The sequence below is a fragment of the Diceros bicornis genome, chromosome 11 (genome assembly GCF_020826845.1).
Source record: "Diceros bicornis minor isolate mBicDic1 chromosome 11, mDicBic1.mat.cur, whole genome shotgun sequence".
Taxonomy (NCBI): Eukaryota; Metazoa; Chordata; class Mammalia; order Perissodactyla; family Rhinocerotidae; genus Diceros; species Diceros bicornis.
Genome location: NC_080750.1, coordinates 4,098,274 through 4,104,780, shown reverse-complemented (window position 1 = coordinate 4,104,780; position 6,507 = coordinate 4,098,274).

The following is a 6,507-nucleotide window of genomic DNA, read 5'->3' as shown; positions in this document are numbered from 1 at the left end:
CTGAGTGGAGAAATTATCCCAGATTATCCAGGTGAACTCAGCGTAATCACAAACATCCTTACAAGAGGGCCGCAGGAGGAATCTGAGTTAGAGGAGAAAGGCGATGTGATAACGGAAGCGGAAGTGGGAGTGATACACTTCGAAGGTGAAATGCAACGGGCATTGAGGAAGGGGCACAAGCCAAGGAACACGGGCAGCCACTAGACGCTGAAAAGGCAAGCAAATGGAATCTCCCCTCACAGCCTCCAGAAGGAACCCGCCTTCTGACACCTTGACGTTAGCCCAGTGAAACTGAGTCCGGACTTCTGACCCCCAGAACTGCAAGAGAATAAATTTGTGTTGTTTTAAGTCACTAAAAAAAAAGGGAGAACAGTTTGTTACTAAAAAGGTAGAACCAAGAAGGAGTTTCAGGGAGAATGTACTGCTCATGCTGCCAGATTTACTGCAACTCAACCTGAGGTCACAGGTTAGTCAGAAGGCACCTGTCCTGTTCAGTAGTGCCCTGATGACAGACGGAGCACTCAGATTCTTGCTCAAGAGACGTCTGCAGCTGCTGCTCCCCAGAGTACAGAGATAAGGTCGAGGGAAAATCAATCTCAGTTTGGGATTATATCAGTCAGCTCTGTCTTCTATAACAAATTACCATAGACTGGGAGGCTTAAACAACATTCTCTCAGTTCTGGAGGCTGGGAAGTCTAAGATCAAGGTGCTGGCTGATTGGGTTCCTGGTGAGGGCACTTTTCCTGGCTTGTAGAAGCCATCTTCTCTCTGTGTCCTCCCATGGTGGAGAGAGAGGGAGCTCTGGTCTCTTTCTCTTCTTCTAAGGGCACTAATCCCATCATGGGGGCCTTGCCCACATGACCTCATCTGAACCTAATTACCTCCCAAAGGCCCCACCTCCAAATATCATCACATTGGGGATTAGGGCTTCAACATTTGAATTTGGGGAGGGGACACATTCAGTCCTTAACAAGGATATAATAATAAGGGCAACAGTGATAATAACATTTAAGGACTAAGCTAAAGAAGAGATTTAGAGTACATTCCATTCTGTGAACAGTAAAATGAAGCAAACAAAATTATATTTATTTATTTATTTTATTTTTTTTTTGTGAGGAAGATCAGCCCTGAGCTAACATCCATGCCAATCCTCCTCTTTTTGCTGAGGGAGACCGGCCCTGAGCTAACATCTATTGCCAATCCTCCTCCTTTTTCTCCCCAAAGCCCCAGTAGATAGCTGTATGTCATAGCTGCACATCCTTCTAGTTGCTGTATGTGGGACGTGGTCTCAGCATGGCCGGACAAGCAGTGCGTCGGTGCACGCCCGGGATCAGAACCCCGGGCCGCCAGTAGCGGAGCGCGCACACTTAACCGCTAAGCCACCCAGCCAGCCCCAAAATTATATTTAATGTTTATTGAAGCTTTACCCTGTGCCAAGTGCTTTTACTTGCATTTTATCAATTAATCCTCACCCCAAGTCCTACAAGGTAGATACTTTCCCAAGCTTAAAGATGGGGAAGTTGAGACTGGGGCAGGTGAAACAACTTGCCCAGAGTTGCAGAGCTGGGAAACAGTCTGTGCCTCCGTGAAAGCGTGGTGGTGAAGGCCATTGGAATCCTAGCATTTTCAAGGTGAAAGGGACCAGCAAGACCTTCAGTGTCCTTATTTTGAGAATGAGAACACTGAAACCCAGTGCCCAACGGCACTCAGTCACTCAGTCATTTATCCCAGAGGCAGAACCGGGACTCAGGTTTGTTCACCTGTAGCCCAGCACCGTTTCTACAATTCTGTGGATGCTCTTTCACGAGGCTGCACAGACGGCCCTCAGCAGAGAGCGAGATTCACTTTCTGGTGATTCCTATTGACAGTGAATTTGCCTGTAACTCAAAGGCAGGCCTGCAGCAAACGGCATATACGGGGGGTTCAAGCCAAGATGGACCCCAGAAGACTCTCCCTGGCGGCCAGTTTCAATCTGGTCGTGTAGACAGCCCTAGCCTCCTGCATCCCGTTCCCTGAGATCTCCCACCTTCGCCTCTGTCCCTTCAGGTCCCCGAGCAGGAGGTTCAGGGAAAAGAGGAGGGAGGGAAAGGTGAAGTCGGTAAATAAGACAGAAAATATCACACTGGGGAGAAGACCTAGGACTATCCCCCAGACAAAGGAACTTAAGAACCTGTTCTGAGCCCAAGAAGAACGCGGAAGTTAATTTCAGGCTTCTTAGGAGGCCTACCGAAAGGATCACGCTTATTTGGGTGTCTATGGTCTGGCATGTTACTTTAAAAAAATGATTCTTATTACTTTATAGTTACACATCACATTCAATCCTTTATGATGTCAAATAAAAGAGGAATAATAACACCTTATGTTCCTGTGTCGCTTTACAGCTTACTAAGGGCTTTTACAACCGTGAGCTCATTTGATCCTTACAGTAATGGTGTGCAGTAGCTAAGGAAGGTTATCATTAATTCCATTTTACAGATGAGGAAACTGAGGTTCAGAGAGACTGAATGAATGTGCTCTAAATCACACAGCTGGAAACCAGAGCCAAGACAGGAATCCCGCATCAGGAAAGTATAGGGCCTGGGGGTCCTGCTGCAGCTCTCCGAGTGGCCACGGGGAGGACGCCCTTCTGTCTCACGGATTCAGCATTCAGATTGAGTCTCCACTTGGGTACCGAAAGAGACTTTGAAGGCACGTTGACACTGCACAACAACATGCGGAGGGATCAGGAGGCGAAAGTCTTGCAAACAGGGTGCAGGTGTGCAGTGTCCAGCCAGGGGTGACATTTACAGCAGCATCGCTCAGAGACGGGGGAGAGTGCCAGGGAAACCGAAGTCCAGGAGGCCTGAGGAAGGCCACGGAAGGCCAAATCCCATCTCAGGAAAAAGGGAAAGAAAAATGGAAATGAGGAAAAAATAGCACACCAGAAAGACATTGCTGGAACCCTGTCTGCCAAAAACAACCAAGTATTTCTAATCTCCCCACCAGACATGCACAAATAATTTCAGGAGAACTAAGCTCACACACCCTTCTAGGCTCAGCTATTGGTGAATGTTCATGTAATTTTGGAGTATAGGAAGTTTTCTAAGCACGACACCAAGGCAAAAGTCATAAAGAAAAAGATTTATAGATACAATTATACAAAATTTAGACATTTATCTCTCTTAATTGAAAACAAGATGAAATGCATAAATAAAACTATAAGTGAAAAGGACAAATTGGAAAAATATTTGGAAAATACGTTAATGTCTTCATTTTTTAAAAAGTCTCTAACAAATTAATGATAATAATAATAATAAAATGAACCCCCCTTTTGAAAAATATGGGCTTGGAACGTGAACAGGAAATTCAAATCCGAAAAAATTATGTAAGCATATGACAATATGTTCCACCCTTATTTGTAATCATACCAATCTACCTAAACAAATTTATTTTATTGATGTGGGAAAGTGTTATAATAAGTGTAAAGAAGTTACTAAACCTTATGTTCCATGTTGTTCTTTTTTTTTTACACATCTAAATTCTGGAAGAACAGTGGTACTGAGACATGAACAGCGGTTGGTTACCTCTAGGCAGAGGATTATGGATACTTTAAATATGAAGTATCTTCTTTTTTCTTGTTTAATTTTTAACATAATGAACATGAATTACTTTGTAATAAAGAAACCAAATTGGCCATTACATCTGTAAGCAGAGGAATAACTTCCCATTACACTATTGTTTCTATTTAAAAATTGCATTTGACTTACAGCATTTGGGTTTTCAACCCCCGTTTCAGGAACACAGTCTGCCATGAAATGGGTAGACTGTGTACACTCCATTTGAATAAATCATTTGAGTTGGCTTGTCCCCCACCTGGTGTTCCTACCCTCCAAGGTAATTTGCAGAGTTACCTCCTGGCTTCTATTTTTTTTTTTTTTAATTTTTATTTATTTATTTTTTTCCCCCAAAGCCCCAGCAGATAGTTGTATGTCATAGTTGTACATCCTTCTAGTTGCTGTATGTGGGATGCGGTCTCAGCATGGCCGGAGAAGCGGTGCGTCGGTGCGCACCCAGGATCCGAACGCGGGCCGCCAGCAGCGGAACACGAGCACTCAACCGCTAAGCCACGGGGCCGGCCCTACCTCCTGGCTTCTAGAGGTAATTACTCTACTAGGAAAAGAGGTACCTAGATTATTATGTAAACAAACTGCATAATCATAAATAATATCTTCTGGAATTTGGGATGTTACCTATTTTTCTTTCAAAGCAAAATTAGATTTACGTATATTTTGTATATGTTACATCAGAAACTTAGAACTTTTGAAGAAATCATCCACAGTGGTCAGCTCTAGACTCAAATGCAACAGACTTCTTCCCCCAGTTCCAAAGCTTCTTTCTTGGATAACCTTGCCCCCGGCGTCCCCACACACTCAGCCCCATCAACAAGCACAACCTGCTACACACGCCATTGTTTAATCAGATACGGATCAAGAGAATGAGAAATCATTCCCACTGTCAGCCAAGGGACAACACAGAACCCAAGTGAAAGGCTGTTTGACGAAACTTTATTTTCTGCCTCTAAATATTCCGAAAGGATCAGACTGCTCGGAGAAGAGGGATGATCTAACATATCTTGAGTGACTTTGAAGTTCTGAGAATGTTCTTTGTTTTCTGGGGCCCCTCACGAAGGCCCCAGAGGCAGAGGCACTTCATCTAGTGAAGGTCAAGGTGGCAGACAGATTTTACATACCCCACTTATTATGTTTCTCACACCACAAGAGAAAAGACAAAAATTTTCCGTAGGAAGGCATCGTTAGTTAGCATCTCCTTGTACGTCACGAGCACACGGTTGAGGTAGAAATGGCTGGCTCTGCCCCTGCTTGATCATGTACCCAATAGACTACTTCGTACATTGGGGCCACTGGTCACTGTCCCTTCTCACGGCCAAATCTCCTGACCACCATCACCCCATAGATAGGAGGACCTTTTCCTAGGCAAAAGTGGTCTCTTTTGTTCCCCGCTTCCAGATATTGTGTGTGTGTGTGTGTGTGTATGCACACACATGTGCAGTGGGCCATGAGGGTCTCATGTGGAACCAGGCTGTGACGTTCTCTTGAATCTGGCAGAACCTGGCCGGTAGCAGAGGAGGATCTTTCATAATAATGATGATGATGCCACCTCACACTTTTCATCTTCAAAGCACTTTACAAACAGTAATTAATTCCCATAATACTCATGAAGTAAGTAAGTAAACACCATTATCCCCATTTTATGGGTAGAGAAACTGAAGTGAAGTAGCCAGGCACATGGCCCAAGGCCAAAAAGAGAGAGTGTCAGAGCAGGGATCCGAGGGAGGAGGCTGCCGCTGTCTGCCCGTCCCCTCCAGCCTGCACCACCCCAGGCCTGCGCTGGGGAGAAGCGGCCCGAGGAGCTGAAGGTAGCCGGGGGCCGAAGGAGGGCAGGATCTCCCAGCAGGCCCGGCTCTGCCTCGCTGCCCCGGGAAATGAATGCTGCTATTCATCGTGTGGGCAGTTTGTGGGCATTCACTTCATGATCCTTGCAAAATAACAACAACAAAAACTCTATTGAGTCTCCTTTCTCCTTGGACCACGTATTTCCTGAGTTTTTCCTTGAAATCAGGGGATGCGTGGTACATCCACGCCCTCAGGAAGCAGGATTATTCAGCCCCCTACAGTCCCTGGGAGGCTACGTTCAGAAAGGTGACCGCAGACCAGGCCCCTGCAGGACCTGCTCTGGGGTTTTTGGCCGAGCTCCTTCACAAGACGTTTAGGAGCCACCTGGCTGGCTTCACGGAGCACTTATCTGGCTGCCTCTGCACTGAGGGCCCCCAACTCTGTGCGTTCAAGATGGACACATCTCAAGTAGCCGGCAGTTAAACTGAAACCTTATATTAACGCGGAGGTAGGCCAGGAGAAAACGTGAACTGAAATGAAATGAAAATGGCTTATCAAGGAGGGACGTAGCCTCAGGGGAGTGAAAGTCAGTGACCAACGACCACGCCACTGCAGACCCGAACTTACCCAGACCACCCTGCTAGCCGGCCATCCTATCAGCCCCTTGCCGGCCCCAAGGACGCGTCCAACTCTGCTCTCCAATCTTTTCCACCTGCCAAAAAAGGCTGCTGCCTATTCCCTACCCTGCGTCTCTCCTCCCGCGACTTCACATTCCCTTCAACAGCCTCAAGGTTGCCGTGACCACCCACTTCACATTGGTGGCCAACCTGGAAGCTGCTGCTTTAAGCGTTATCCAGATTGGGGTGGTGTTGTGACTCAGCCGCTCATAAAAGCTGACAGCCTTTGAAGTGCTGAGGCAAACAAAGCAAACGGCTGCACCGTTAGGCCGGTTCTCTCGCCTGGGCTCCACATTTTGCCTCCCAGTTGGCAGCACGCACCCTAGGGAGCGGCGGAGACAGGGGACTTCCCCTCGGCTGCCCTCCCTGACTCCGCGGGGGGACAGGACCGAGGGAAGTTTGGAGGGTCTCTTGGAGAAGCTGTGGCCCAGAGAACA